Here is a 16,893-nt window from a genome sequence, read left to right on the forward strand (position 1 = left end):
AGAAAATGAGCCTCACAGAACATATTGGCTTCTTCTCATAAACTTAACTGAGCACAAAAAAATACATATATATATATATATATGAAAATTATACTCCTGAGTAAACCCAAACCCACAGCAGGTCACTTCTGTATCATTTAGAGACGTATTCAGTTGGTTCAGTGGCCCAAGTGGGTGTGAAATCTGCCAGAGCTGAAAGGCAGTTCTTTCTACTGCTTCTTAGAGGGGTCATATCACTGCCTAGAAACAACCTGCACTAGCATGCTGGCCTCCATTTGTAAAGGTCAAATAAGAGCCTTGTACATTTGTAGGTCCTTCTGATCTACAAGCTTCCATCTATTGACAGACATTAAAGCAGTCTAATGATCTGCCAGAGAAGCATCAGGAACTTGCATGCTCAGAGGGAGAGGGCACCTCTCCCTTCCTATATCATTCATCAGCAGGAGTCTCGCAAGAACCCCAGAACTCCTGGCAAGACTTCCAACCTTCCCCCAAACAACACTAATAGATGTTCCACTTTGATATTCCTTGGAACCATCAGGACTTATTTTATCATATTCTTTATTTATGTTTTTGTCAGTCACAAAAGCCTAGGTGTCCCAGGTCATACTTCACTGTCTAATTTCCATAATTTTTGTATATTCCCTTCCCGATTCCTGAAACCCTTCTATTATACTCTCTGGAATTTAAAGGGATAAATTCATCAGCAAAATATCCTATACTCTCAAATCCTTCAACTGCTCACTTCACTATCTGGCTCTAAATGAAAACTGGGCCTCCCTTGAAGACAACACTTCCCCTGTGGTCCCCTCAAGCGAGGGCTTGTTCTCTTCCTCAAGCCCTTTACTGCTGGGCCTGGAGGTAAGTTAACAGTCCTCTTTGCCTCCCATTCCTACTTGCAAACAATTTAGACTCTTCTCCTTGCACACCTCGACCCCAGCTTTGCATCTCATTTCATCTTCATGAGCCCCACTACCCTCCTTGTTGCCCTCCGTGATCAACCTTTCAAGCACTTCCCCTTGTTTCTTAAAGACTCACTGTCACTCTCTCCAAGATCACGCTGTTTTAATTCTTGGTGATTTTAATGACCATGCAGCTATTTCTTCTAATACCATAGTCTCTCAATTCCTTGAATTCCTCTCTCTAGTGATCTTTTCTTCCATTCCCTGAGCCGCTTACTCTATGGTTATTCCTTAGACTTGTTATGATTTTTCTAGTTTTCTCCCTGACATGAGGTAATTTCAGAAATACCTTACCCACGTAGGGATCTAGAATCTACTGATCCTCCCACCTTTTCACTCTGTCTCTCCCCTTTCATACCCTTGCTTCCCTCCTTCTCCGGTTGGTTTTTCATGATCAGTTATAATCATTCTTTTCTATGCACTGTCAACTCCTTTGTCTCTCTCTTGCTTTGTCCCAGAAACCAACAACATTCTTGATTTAATCCAACTTTCAATATACTTCACAGCTTTCTCCTTCACAGCTGACCCATATTCTGTGTGTTGTCAAATGAGATTTCCTTTTATCAGCCATGTAAGCATTATTTGGCACATTTGAGCATTTCTTTCTTACTTACTTGGCTTCAGAAATCATGCTCTCCCGGTTTTCTACCTTATTGGCCACTCACTTTCAGTTTCTTTTCAGCTTCTACCTCATCTTCCCATCCTTATATTTTTGGAGAGCTTCAGGACTTGGTGCTTGGATATTTTTTCTTTCAAGTCTATACTCACTCACTTATTGATCTTATCTGCTCTCACAGTTATAAATACTACTTAGATTTGTATACTTTGCAAATTTCTATCACTAGACCAGACCTCTCCTCTTAGAGTCCAGAATCATATGTCCCACTATTCAGATAACTATTCAGCATCTCTACTTAAATATCTAAGAGAGTGGGATCCTACTACAGATTTTTCTGTGTATCCCAACTCACTATTTAAACTTTTGTCACACAAATCTAGGAACGGAATGGATTCAAACAGAGAAAGATCATTCTACATCCAAATTCAACTCCTGATCCTCTTTCCAAAACATACTACTCTTACTGTCTTTCTTATACCTGAAAATGATGATACAAGCTTTCCAGCTTCCTCAGGCTAAGAAACAAAAAGACCTTGGACCCATCTTTTTCTCCTCTCTACTCTGTCAGAAAATCATGTTGGTTCCACTTTAAATTTAAATTCAGAATCAACTCTGTCTACCAATCTCACCATCACTTTCCTTGTCAAAGCTACCATGTTCTCCCTCCTAACCAGTCTTCTGCCTTTACCCCTGCTGCCCTCAGTCTCTTCTCCGCACAGCAATCTGAGCAATCCTGCTAGTCAGATGGTCTCTAATGTGCTTACAAAATGCAGTGGCTTTCCAGTTCGTACTGGCTAAAAATCAAATGCACTAGCATGCCCCTCAAGACTTTCTCCTGTGGCCTCATCCCTTAGGACCCCTCCCCGTGCTCACTCTGTTCCAGCTGCACTGGCTTTCTTTCTGTTCTGTTCTTTAGACATGTCAATCCTGCTCTTACTTCAGAGCCCTTTTCCTTGATGTTGTTTCTGCCTAGTATACTTTCCCTTGGACTCTGCATATCTTCCTTCCTTGCCTGTATCAGGTCTTTCTTAAAATTGCATCTTGTATCTGTAGTCTTCTATGACCACTGACCAAAATGAAACAACTCCAGATGCACACACTATCCTCCCTGCTCTCTTTCCTGCTTTAGCTTCCTCCACGTGATATGCTACACATTTTGCTTATGTATTCAGTTATTGTCTGTTTCTTTCCCAGAATGTAAACTCCTTGAAGATAGGAATTTTTCTGTTTTTTTTAATTGCTAAGTACCCAGTGTCTGTAACAGTGCTTGACACATTTTAGGCACTCGATAAATAAATACTGAATGAATAGACAGACCTGTTACTCATAAACAAAATCACTAACATCACCTAGGCCTTATGTACGGGTTTTGAGCCATGACATTCTTCCTGCACTGGCACTTGGTGGAAATCCCTACTGTGACAGCACTTATGCCCTTTCTCTCTCTCTGTTTCCCCTACCCTCTTTACCTTCCAATTTTCAACACTTCTTTGTCTGCATCTACTCTGTAGTGACTAGGAACTCATGCATGTCTACCCAGTGTCTTCATGAGCACACCTGGCCATAGCTTATCACACAAAGGTCTGTGGAGACAGTACTTAAGCAGGGGTCTGGAAGAGTTTCCTAAGGCTGCATAACAAAGTGCTACAAACTGAGTGGCTTAAGCAACAGAAATTTATTATTTCACAGTTCTGGAAGCTAGAAGTCAAAGATTAAGGTGAGAGAAGGGTTAACTCCTTCCAAGGGCTGTGAGGAAAAATCTGTTCTATGCCTTGTCCCCCAGAAGTTGACTTCACCAGACGGTGATTTTCTCCCAGTCTTTGGCATTCTTTGGCTTATAGATGCATCACATTGATCACTGACTTCATCTTCACATGGCCATCTCCCTGTGTGTCTATATCTTTCTCCAAGTTTCTCCTTTTTACAAGGACACCAGTCAAATTGGATCAGGGCCCACTGAGTGACCTCATTTTAACTTGTTAACCTCTGTCAAGACCTTATCATTAAATAAGGTCACATTCTAAAGTACTGAGGGTTAGGACTTCAGTGATGATTTTTGGGGGGATGCAATGCAACCCATAAAAACTTTTATATCCCTGCTTGGAATAGCACGTTGTTAGAGAGGACGAGTGTTTGATTCTCTTGAAGGTCTCAGAAAGAGCAAATACCTAAATGATAAGAATGAATTCCCTGAGTTTAGACTCCCTGACGGTCTCACCTACAGTTCCAACAATGTTACAAAACCCTTTGAAAAAAGCCTTAATTAGGACATGTAATATTAAAGATAATTAGGACACATAATAATTAGTAAGGAACTCAGATCAAAATAATACAATTTCATGGATTTCATGTTACAATTAATTCATCATAGTGGAAGGAATTCACATATAGAAAAGTAATTGAAATATTTCAATCCAATTTAACAGTTTCAAGAGAAGTCTTAGGAGACAAAGCAACAGATGTCAGCCTGACCAGGCTAATAGAAGTGAAAGCACCCAAGGGGTATCTCTGGAATTATGAGTAATGAATGAAAGGCTTATTTTGTCCAAAGGCACAGACTTTAATTCCTTCCAACAAATCCAAATATAGAGCTTACTATTTTCAAGGCTGAAAATATATAACAGCTGCCACAACTTCTGAAGTGGTAGAGGAATGACTTCTTGGGGCTGGGAGCATGTTTCAGCAAAAGCCTAAATATAACAGTGAAAATAAAACGATGCTCACATAAGGTGAACAGATTTCTATAGTAGAGAATAATGAATTCTCATTTGTTACGGTTAGAAAATAATGCACACATCTTTACTGACTTAGCACTAATGATGTGTTTATTATTATGCCTTCTATGTGTTAGACATATTTCGGATTAATAAGACACAATTCCTGACCTCAAACTGCTCACAATCTAATGAGATAGTTAAGGAAATTAATGTTTCGATACAATGAAATAAGTGACCTAAAGAGCATATCAGACGAGTACATAACAAAACAACTTCCTTGCCTTAGCCTGGAAAGATTAGGAAATACATCCAAAATCCGGATCTCAGCTGAGTCACTGAGGAACATTTACTTGGCAAAGAGGGGTTGGCAGGTGTTTCAGGTGTCAGGAGAAGCAAAGAGAGAGGCAGGAAGGCATGAGGTAACACAGTGGGCACAAAGCACAGGAAGTAATTCAGTATGGCTGGAACATATTTTTATGAAGGAGAAAGAACATAATCTTTTCTTTTAAAGACAAAAAATAAAAGGTGAAGAACAAGCAGGAAGAATGGTAAAATGGAACAGCCTGCTACCTGAAGGAGAGGGTGTTTAATGATATTGAATATCTCAGAAAGGCAAGTACCAATGATGAAGAAGAGCCCAGAGTTTGACACAGAAGGTCAGTGAAAATCTTGGTAAATACTTTCTCAAAAAAAATCTTAGATAATTAAATGTCATTAGCCTTATGTGCTGATATTTAATTGATGTCTATGATAGTAAAATAATAAAAAGTTACTGTCTTCTTGCAGAGCTTAGGTTCTAATATGAATGAAGTAAAACCATGGGAAATATTTTAAAAAGTGATGCATACATCTACAAGGAAAAGAAAGCTTGTTGGGAATAAGTTTGCATTTTAATTTTTGTTTTCTGTAGTTCTCTCTAGATTATTTTATGTATTATAAAGCAACTGGGGAAAAGGAAAACTGAAGAGAGAGAGATTACGATGTGAATTTATGAAGCCGTGGTAATGGAGTGTTTGTGTCATCAGATAGAAATTTCCAACAGGTATTTCAAGCCATTTCTTCTCATCTGTCAGCCATTTTCTATTCTTATTTTCTCTTTTCCTTTATCTTTTCACCCTCGGATTTTTCTCTCTTCTGACAGCTTCATCAATAAAAGAACATTGCTGGATTAGCGAGAAACACAATAGAATATTTTAGATGAGGTAAGACTGAGGATTCCACTGTACAAGCAAGGCAGATACAGGGGGTCCGAGCCAACTAAGACCTTACAAACTATACATTTTAGTGCAGTACATTTTTTGCAAATCAGTGACAAAAATCTTCCATAGTGGGTTTTTCTAGGTTTTGAAATGTACATGTAACTATTCATCTCCATGAACATCAATGAGCTTTACAATGTTGAGGGCATTGTAAAAGGTGGTTAAAAAAATGAAGGTCCATAAGGCACAATACTGTTCTGAAGATGCTTGCAGACACGTACAGAAATGTGGCTTTTACATCAATAGTACTTCGGATTGAAACAATTTCCAATGTTAAACTTCTGTTAAAATGATAACACATACCAAGCCAACATAGATTTCATTTCATGGAATTGCTATCCCAAATGGCTGTGAAGCCCTTTTTGCCATTACATCACCACACTAGGTTACCCTTTGTCCACATTCTCCCTTCACCCATTTGGTACAGACCCAGACCCGTAACCTCCACTGACTTCTGGCTGCTTATTTGTTGCTAGAATTGCTTTGTGTTAGGGATTTAGGGTGGGAGAAGCATGTCTTAACGAGTTCTCTCTTCTTTTTTTACCACCACATACTGAGGCTGTCACCTTTAATTTCTATGTTAAACTTCCAAGTCTTTCTTGGTGATAAAAGAAAACAGTCACCAGCAGTCTAGCTTTAATCTTAGTTCAGGGCTCTAGAAACCCCAAATTCACTGTTGTCATCTATGTAAACATTGTCTTTTCCTAGATGGAGACAGAGGAAGGAAGCAGTACACAGATAGAGGGCATGTTAGGTAAAAAAAAAAAAAAAAAAAAAAAAAGAAGAAAAAATAGGATAACCTGATTTTACCCAGATTACTCCTAGCTGGCTATCGTTGTCCCAGTGAAACTATATAATAGCTATCCTTTCAGTCTCCAAAGTGTCCCATTCTGGACAATAAATTATATAATCACTGCAGTTAAAGTTCTATTCCAGGTCCAAGGAATTACTAGTGATTAAGTGAGGTTCCCATAAATATGGGAAGAAAGCGGTGGAGCCAAGATGGCCAAATAGGAACAGCTCCAGTCTACAGCTCCCAGCGTGAGTGACACAGAAGACGGGTGATTTCTGCATTTCCGTTTGAGGTACCGGGTTCATCTCACTAGGGAGTGCCAAATAGTGGGTGCAGTACAGTCGGTGCAGCGCACTGCGTGCGAGCCGAAGCAGGGCGAGGCATTGCCTCACTCAGGAAGCTCAAGGGGTCAGGGAGTTCCCTTTCCTAGTCAAAGGAAGGGGTAACAGATGGCACCTGGAAAATCGGGTCAGTCCCACCCTAATACTGCGCTTTTCCAACGGGCCTGGAAAACGGCACACCAGGAGATTGTGTTCCGCACCTGGCTCAGAGGGTCCTATGCCCACGGAGTCTCGCTGATTGCTAGCACAGCAGTCTGAGATCAAACTGCGAGGCAGCAGCCAGGCTGGGGGAGGGGCGCCCGCCATTGCCCAGGCTTGCTTAGGTAAACAAAGCAGCCAGGAAGCTCGAACTGGGTGGAGCCCACCACAGCTCAAGGAGGCCTGCCTGCCTCTGTAGGCTCCACCTCTGGGGGCAGGGCACAGACAAACAAAAATTCAGCAGGAACCTCTGCAGACTTAAAGGTCCCTGTCTGACTGACAGCTTTGAGGAGAGTAGCGGTTCTCCCAGCATGCAGCTGGAGATCTGAGAACAGACAGACTGCCTCCTAAAGTGGGTCCCTGACCCCTGAGCAGCCTAACTAGGAGGCATCCCCCAGTAGGGACAGACTGACACCTCACTCGGCCGGGTACTCCTCTGAGATAAAACTTCCAGAGGAACTATCAGACAGCTGAATTTGTGGTCTCACGAAAATCTGCTGTTCTGCAGCCACCGCTGCTGACACCCAGCCAAACAGGGTCTGGAGTGGACCTTTAGCAAACTCCAACAGACCTGCAGCTGAGGGTCCTGTCTGGTAGAAGGAAAACTAACAAACAGCAAGTACATCCACACCAAAAACCCATCTGTACATCACCATCATCAAAGACCAAAAGTAGATAAAACCACAAAGGTGGGGAAAAAACAGAGCAGAAAAACTGGAAACTCTAAAAAGCAGAGCACCTCTTCTCCACCAAAGGAACACAGTTCCTCACCAGCAACGGAACAAAGCTGGACGTAGAATGACTTTGACGAGTTGAGAGAAGAAGGCTTCAGACGATCAAACTATTCCGAGCTACGGGAGGAAATTTAAAACAATAGCAAAGAAGTTAAAAACTTTGAAAAAAAATTAGATGAATGGATAACTAGAATAACCAATGGAGAGAAGGGCTTAAAGGAGCTGATGGAGCTGAAAGCCGAGTTTCAAGAACTACGCGAAGACTGCAGAAGCCTCGGTAGCCAATGCGATCAACTGGAAGAAAGGGTATCAGTGATGGAAGATGAAATGAATGAAATGAAGTGAGAAGAGAAGTTTAGAGAAAAAAGAATAAAAAGAAATGAACAAAGCCTCCAAGAAATTTGGGACTATGTGAAAAGACCAAACCTACATCTGATGGGTGTACCTGAAAATGACGGGGAGAATGGAACCAAGTTGGAAAACACTCTGAAGGATATTATCCAGGAGAACTTCCCCAATCTAGCAAGGCAGGCCAACATTCAAATTCAGGAAATACAGAGAACGCCACAAAGATACTTCTCCAGAAGAGCAACTCCAAGACACATAATTGTCGGATTCAGCAAAGTTGAAATGAAGGAAAAAATGTTAAGGGTGGCCAGAGAGAAAGGTCGGGTTACCCACAAAGGGAAGCCCATCAGACTAACAGCTGATCTCTCGGCAGAAACTCTACAAGCCAGAAGAGAGTGGGGGCCGATATTCAACATTCTTAAAGAAAAGAATTTTCAACCCAGAATTTCATATCCAGCCAAACTAAGCTTCATAAGTGAAGGAGAAATAAAATACTTTACAGACAAGCAAATGCTGAGTGATTTTGTCACCACCAGGCCTGGCCTAAAAGAGCTCCTGAAGGAAGCACTAAACATGGAAAGGAACAACCAGTACCAGCCACTGCAAAAACATGCCAAATTGTAAAGACCATCGAGGCTAGGAAGAAACTGCATCAACTAACAAGCAAAATAACCAACTAACATCATAATGACAGGATCAAATTCACACATAACAATATTAACTTTAAATGTAAATGGGCTAAATGCTCCAATTAAAAGACACAGACTGGAAAACTGGATAAGGAGTCAAGACCCATCAGTGTGCTGTATTCAGGAAACCCATCTCACGTGCAGAGACACACATAGACTCAAAATAAAGGGATGGAGGAAGATCTATCAAGCAAATGGAAAACAAAAAAAAGGCAGGAGTTGCAATCCTAGTCTCTGATAAAATAGACTTTAAACCAACAAAGATCAAAAGAGACAAAGAGGGCCATTACATAATGGTGAAGGGATCAATTCAACAAGAAGAGCTAACTATCCTAAATATATATGCACCCAACTCAGGAGCACCCAGATTCATAAAGCAAGTCCTGAGTGACCTACAAAGGGACTTAAACTCCCACACAATAATAATGGGAGATTTTAACACCCCACTGTCAACATTAGACAGATCAACGAGACAGAAAGTTAACAAGGATATCCAGGAATTGAACTCAGCTCTGCACAAAGTGGACCTAATAAACATCTACAGAACTCTCCACCCCAAATCAACAGAATATACATTTTTTTTCAGCACCACACCACACCTATTCCAAAATTGAGCACATAGTTGGAAGTAAAGTGCTCCTCAGCAAATGTAAAAGAACAGAAATTATAACAAACTGTCTCTCAGACCACAGTGCAATCAAACTAGAACTCAGGATTAAGAAACTCACTCAAAACTGCTCAAATACATGGAAACTAAACAACCTGCTCCTGAATGACTACTGGGTACATAATGAAATGAAGGCAGAAATAAAGATGTTCTTTGAAACCAACGAGAGCAAAGACACAACACACCAGAATCTCTGGGACACATTCAAAGCAGTGTGTAGAGGGAAATTTATAGCACTAAATGCCCACAAGAGAAAGCAGGAAAGATCCAAAATTGACACCCTAACATCACAATTAAAAGAACTAGAAAAGCAAGAGCAAACACATTCAAAAGCTAGCAGAAGGCTAGAAATAACTAAAATCAGAGCAGAACTGAAGGAAATAGAGACACAAAAACGCTTCAAAAAATTAATGAATCCAGGAGCTGGTTTTTTGAAAAGATCAACAAAATTGGTAGACTGCTAGCAAGACTAATAAAGAAGAAAAGAGAGAAGAATAAAATAGATGCAATAAAAATGAAAAAGAGGATATCACCACTGATCCCACAGAAATACAATCTACCATCAGAGAATACTACAAACACCTCTATGCAAATAAACTAGAAAATCTAGAAGAAATGGATAAATTCCTCGACAAATACACCCTCCCAAGACTAAACCAGGAAGAAGTTGAATCTCTGAATAGACCAATAACAGGCTCTGAAATTGTGGCAATAATCAATAGCTTACCAATGAAAAAGAGTCCAGGACCTGATGGATTCACAGCCGAATTCTACCAGAGGTACAAGGAGGAAGTGGTACCATTCGTTCTGAAACTATTCCAATCACTAGAAAAAGAGGGAATCCTCCCTAACACATTTTATGAGGCCAGCATCCTGATACCAAAGCCTGACAGAGACATAACCAAAAAAGAGAATTTCAGACCAATATCCTTGATGAACATTAATGCAAAAATCCTCAATAAAATACTGCAAACCAAATCCAGCAGCACATCAAAAAGCTTATACACCATGATCAAGTGGGCTTCATCCCTGGGATGCAAGGCTGGTTCAACATACATAAATCAATAAATGTAATCCAGCATATAAACAGAACCAAAGACAAAAACCACATGATTATCTCAATAGATGCAGAGAAGGCCTTTGACAAAATTCAACAACCCTTCATGCTAAAAACTCTCAACAAATTAGGTATTGATGGGATGTATCTCAGAATAATAAAAGCTATCTATGACAAACCCACAGCCAATATTATACTGAATGGGCAAAAACTGGAAGCATTCCCTTTGAAAACTGGCACAAGACAGGGATGTCCTCTCTCACCACTCCTATTTATTATACTTTAAGTTCTGGGATACATGTGCAGAATGTGCAGGTTTGTTACATAGGCATACATATGCCATGGTGTATACCTATGTATACACGTCTCCTCCTCCTCCTCCTCCTCCTCCTGCTCCTCCTCCTCCTCCTTCTCCCCTTCTTCCTCTTTCTCTTCCTCTTCTTCTTCTTCTGTCTCACTTATTGCCCAGGGTAATCTCAAACTCTTGGCCTCAAGTAATCCTCCCACTTTGGCCTCCCAAACCACTAGGATTGTAGATATTAGTAACCATGCCTGGTTTCCTTTTTTTTTTATAGTTGAGCTCCAAGAACTCTTTCTATGTTTTGAATATAAATCTTTTATTGAATATACATTTTCTGTTTTCCAAATATTCTCTTTCAAATTTCTTTGTGTGTCTGTCTTTTTATTCTTTTAGCAGTGCCTTTCAAAAAACATATTTTTTAGTTTTAATTAAATCTAACATTAAATTATTTTTCATGTATCATGCTTTTAGTGTGTGTCAAAAATTTAATGTCAAACCATAGGTCACCTATATTTTCTTCAAGAAGTTTAATATTTTGTATTTTACATTTAAGTCTATGATCCATTTTGAGTTAATTTTTGTGAAAGATATAAGGTTTGTGTCTAGGTTAAGTTTTGCATGTTGGTTTCAATTGTTCCCACATCTTTGCTGAAAGGACTATTATTTCTCTATTTAGTGGCCTTTATTCTTTTATAAAGGATTGGTTTACTATATTTGTGTGATTATATTTCTATTCTCTTCCATTTATCTAAGTGTCTGGTCTTTTACCAGTATCACACTGTGTTGATTACTCTGATATTATAGTAAGTTTTGGAATTGGATAGAATTTCTCCAACTTTTTCTTCTTCTTCAATATTATATTGGATATTCTAGGTTCTTGGCCTTTCTATATAAATTTTAGAATGAATTTGTCAATATTGAAAAGATAGCTTTTTGAGATTTTGTTGAAATCTATAGATTTGAGATTTATGTTGAATCTATAGATCAAATTGGGAAGAAGAAACATCTCTACAACACTGAGTTTCCTAATCCATGAACATGGAATATCACTCCATTCAATTAGAGCTCCTTTGATTTTCCACAGAGTTTTGTATTAATAGCTTTTAGCATATAAATTATGTACATATTTTGTTAGAATTATGTCCAAATATTCCATTTTTGGGTGTTATTGCAAATGGCATTGTTATGTTTATTGCTGGTATGTAGAAAAACAACCTTTATATGCTAACCTAGTATCCTGCATCCTTATTAATTCCAGTATATTTTGTTGTCATTGTTGATTAATTGGGATTTTATCATGCTCATTGTGAACAAAGACTATTATATTTCTTTCTTTCTTTTTCTTGTTTTATTGCATTAGCTACCACTTCCATGATAGTATTGAATAGGTGTGGTAAAGGGGACCTCTTCATCTTATCTTGATCTTAGATGGAAAGTATCCAGTTTCTCACCATTAACTAGTATCTGTAGCTCTCATGTTATTTATAACTGATACTTTAAAAATATTTGAGAACACCTAAGGTTGTTGCTATTTTTCACTTCTGATATATTCCCCCTTTTGTTGCTACCAATAAGCTGCTTATTATCTTCCAAAGAGCTGAGTTCATTTTAAAGATAGGCTAGGATAGAAAAGAATGCAAGGATTTTCTGTTCTGATGAACAGTAAAGGATAAATGAAATCTTAATCAGAAGCAATAAGTTGAAGCTCATAAGCCACTCCTTGGAGCCATATTAAAAAACAAGGGAAGATCTAAACCCCGTCTCTACTAAAAATACAAAAATTAGCTGGGCGCGGTGGCACATGCCTGTAGTCCCAGCTACTTGGGAGGCTGAGCAGAAGAATCGCTTGAATCTGGGAGGTGGAGGTTGCAGTGAGCTGAGATCACGCTGCTGCACTCACTCCAGCCTGTCAACAGAGCAAGACTGCGTGTCAAATAAACAAACAAAAAAAGAAGATCTAAGTTTCTAAATTTTGTTCCTGGGTTGGGAAGTGTCTTTCTAGAAATACCTATTTTTATCTGATCCCCTTGGAGTTTAAAGAATTTGATCAGCACGTCGAGAATGGGAAAGATGAGGAAAGGAGATTTCAAGTCTCATAACCTGAAGGATTTGTTTCTTATATTCCAAACTGGAATTCTGAATGAATTCTATTATAGTAACATATGTATATCTGGTAGCTATTTTTCTCTAGAATTCTTGGTCAGATACCATGTTGTACTTCACATATTATGCATTCATTTATTAAACATCCATTGAGTGTGATCTCTATGGCATTGAAAACCTACCTAGTACATAATTTATCCGTATGCATGAACATGCTCTGAATTCAAAACAGCTGATTTCCACATGCAGCATTAGATCCCAACTATTTGAACCAGTTGAGTCCCATTAGCAAAGTTTTCCTTTTGCAGGGACAAGGCAAAATCATCACATAAAAGGTAATTTTTAGTCCTAATGAGAGTAATATCTCTGGGCTCATCTTTCCACTTTTCTTTCAGTCCAGTTTATTCTGATCCAATATCTCCAATTTTCATTCTGGTTTTTATTATCTTTTGTGAGAGAGATACAAAAATATAATAAATTATAATAAGTATACATCCCCTCCAATTGATTTACATAAGAAAAGGCTCCTTCTGGAAGAGAAGAGGTGTTAGGAAAGATACAAGGGAAGGAAAAAGCAAAAGGAAAGAGTTTGGACCAGAAAGAGATTAGATAGATAGGTAATTAGATTAAACATGTGTAGTAAAAGAACAGTCATGGTGAGTGAAACCGAGTAGAGAGAAGGGTGAAGAGAAATTTTGCTGTGTATTAGGCAACATAACTTCTTCATTGTACCACATTGAGCATATTTAATAAACAGTTGCACTCATTTTTTTCAATATTGAAATAGTGCTTCCTTCTCTGTGACCTCACTCAGATTACTTGGTTACACTAGTTTCTTTCTTTCTGCCTAACCCCTTGCATACTAAGACTAATTGGCTGCTTATGAGGCCTGATTCTAGTTTTGCCCCTAGAATCTATGGCTCAATTTTCCCTTGATTCTAGCCCAGCCTGCCTGCTGGAACAAGCCTATGCTAACAGATATCCCAGCCCATATCCCACATTCTGCATTCCCTCTTGCCCAAGGCTCTTGGACAGTCAATTGTGTCAGGAAACTCATAACAAGTGATTACATTAAGAAAATCAAATTTTATATGGCATACTAGTTATAAAGCTTCCAGGAGGATCATAAAACAAAGAAGAAACAAATTAACCACAGCAGGAATTGACTAGCATTACTAAGACGGCAAAGACACAGGGAGAAGATGTTATACAAACTGATAAGCCAGGGCCATGCAGTGAGAAATCAGAGTCAATTTAGGGGAGCTGGGACTATGGAGAGGGAGACACAGCCACTGCTAAATACTGTCTGAAACCAAAAAGGTAAAGAGAATACTCTGGCTTCTCTCTTCCTTCCACCTTCCAGTTTCCCACCAGTGCTTCCCATTGATGAAGCTTAGCCAGAAGCCAATGGACAAAGAAGCTAAGAAAGGTGATTTTTGAATTTGTGGGGTCAATCAGCTCCCTATAATTCAGAGCAAAGCAGAGGAAGAACAGAGAAATAAGCTGAAAGCAAACAGAAGAATTACATACGAAGACAGTCATTCTCTGGGGACCTAGTTCACAGGTCCTCACCACTGATCTCAATTCTCAGATCTATCACTATTACAGATACTGCCTGCCCATTGAATATTCATTCATAGTTGCTGCATTGTATCCCAGTTAATGAGGATGTGTCCAGAGTTTTGGGTTTAAGGATCTTCAGTGCTATGCTATGACTTTATGAATCGATGCTAAAACTGCAGATGGTTCTCTGGATTTCGGTCCGTCATAGAGAGCACCACCCCTGCTGTCTCCCACCTCCACAAGAGCAATTTCTGAAGAAATGTATGTGCCTCTTCCTGGTTTCATGCCTTGCACAGAAGCCATATAATTGGGCCATAACCCTCCTTTCTCCAGGTTGCTTGTTGAAGATACCTTACCTCCAAGCAGTACTAAGCAACATCTTTCACAGGTTCACCCTGGGATGATGCCCACCAATAAGATGGGTAGATGCTGACAGGATCAGAATCAATGACCTGTTGCCCTGTAGAACGTTGGCCATAAAATTCCCAGACAACATGCCCCAGAACAACCAGTTAAAAGGGAAATTTAAAATATCACAAGACAAAATGGAAACGCAAAATACCAAAACTTATGGGATGCAGCAAAAACAGTTCTAAAAAAATGTTTATACCAATAAACACCAACATCAAAAAGGAAGATCACACCTGTAATTCCAGTTACTCAGGAGGCTGAGGGGGAGAATCACTTGAGCCCAGGAGTCTAGACTGATGAGCTATGATCATGCCACTGCACTTCAGCCTGAGTGACAGAGTGAGATTCCATCTCTTAAAAAAAATTAACAAATAAACAACATTTTGTCTTAAGAAAATAGACAAAGAAGAATACGCTAAGCCCAATGTTAGCAGAAGAAAACAAATAATAAACATCAGAGCAGAAATAAATGAAATAGAGGCTAGAACAATACAAAAGATTAACAAAATGAAGAGTTTTCTTCAAAAAGATAAAATTGACAAATTTTTATCTAGAAAAAACAAAAAAGGCTCAAATAAATAAACAAGATATTAGAGAGGAGATATTACAACTCACATCAAATAAAAATATCATGAAACTGTTATAAGCAATTATATGCCAAAAAATCGGAAAACCTAGAAGAAATGAATGAATTCCTAGACACATACAACGTACCAAGACTGAACCATTAAAATAAAAAAAAAAAAAACAGAAAATCTGAACAGACCAAAAAATGTAAAAGAAAAAATGTAAAAGAGGCATTAAAAATAAACAGGCTTTGGAATAATGAGTAAACAGATTGAATCAGTAATAAAAAGTCTTCAGCTGGGTGCAGTGGCTCACACCTGTAATCCCAGAACTCTGGGAGGCTAAGGCAAGCAGATCAACTTGAGGCCAAGAGTTCCAAACCAGCCTGGCCAACATGGTAAAACCCTGTCTCTATTGAAAATACAAAAAAATTAGCCAGGCTTGGTGGCACAAGTCTGTAATCTCAGCTACTCAGGAGGCTGAGGCATGAGAATTGCTTGAGCCTGGGAGGCAGAGGTTGCAGTGAGCTGAGATTGCTGCACTACACTCCAGCCTGGGCGAGAGAGCAAGACTCTGTCTGGAAAAAAAAAGTCTTCCATCAAAGAAAATTCCAGGACCCGATAGTGTGATCGTTAGATTCTACCAAGCATTTAAAGAACTGTTACCTGGGATAATGCCTATGTGACATAGCTGAATTTCTACCCTGCCCTAACTCTGCCTATCTTTAAGAAACAAGACACCTATGATAAAAATTCTCGTTGTAATCAGACTGGTTAGAACCAGAGCTCTTTGTTTTGAGATTGTTTAGAAGCAAGATAGCCAATTAAATGACTTCAAAAAGACTCAGGCTTTATTATAATCTCATTTCTACACTAAATGACACTACCTTCAGTGCCATGACAGTTGACAATTGCTGTGACAATGACCAAAAGAAGCCATGAAAGGAAGAAAAAGGGAGGAAGCACTCCATTTCCAAAAAGTTCACCACTCATTTCCAAAAAAGACATGAATATCCTTTCCCTCACTTTTAATGCCCACCCCATGCATTAGACATACCCCATATTTTAATCCACTCACCCTTTGCTAGTCAAGCAGTTCACTCATGAGCCATGCTCCCACTTCTCAATTCCATGGCCATTAAAAAAAGTCTGCACTGCTTGAAACTCACTTTCGGTTTCCTATATTTGGTTTCATGACACTGAACAGGGAAAGACTCCATCTTATAGGGGACCAGCTTTGTCAGTAACAGAACTGGTTAACCAGTATGGGGCCCTGGACTAAATGGTCCACCTCCCTCTATGGGAAGCCCATTATCTCCCTGGAGACCTAGCAACTGGCACCGGACAGCATCAGCTGACAAAGAATTCTGACCTATACAGAATATTCCATCCGACAGAATACACATTCTTCTCAAGAACATACAAAACATTCTCCAGGATAGATCGATGTTAGGTAACAAGACAAATGTTAGCAAATTTGAAAAGATCAAATTATATCAAGCATCTTTTCCAGTCACAATCAATAACAACAGAAATTTTGGTAAATTTGCAAATACAGAGAAGTT

At 39.2% G+C, this 16,893-nt stretch overlaps 2 long non-coding RNA genes across 2 annotated transcripts in view; both read right to left on the reverse strand.

Moving 5' to 3' along the window:
* LOC129493017 (uncharacterized) overlaps positions 1–16,893 on the reverse strand; it is a 72,881-nt gene that overhangs the window by 50,346 nt on the left and 5,642 nt on the right. The window lies entirely within an intron of this gene.
* LOC129493016 (uncharacterized) lies at positions 5,270–16,630 on the reverse strand. The gene is made up of 2 exons (XR_008661010.2): positions 16,407–16,630; positions 5,270–5,461 (listed from the first exon to the last, which is right to left on the reverse strand). It is a non-coding gene; the product is annotated as an uncharacterized lncRNA (long non-coding RNA).

The sequence above is a fragment of the Symphalangus syndactylus genome, chromosome 11 (genome assembly GCF_028878055.3).
Source record: "Symphalangus syndactylus isolate Jambi chromosome 11, NHGRI_mSymSyn1-v2.1_pri, whole genome shotgun sequence".
NCBI lineage: Eukaryota > Metazoa > Chordata > Mammalia > Primates > Hylobatidae > Symphalangus > Symphalangus syndactylus.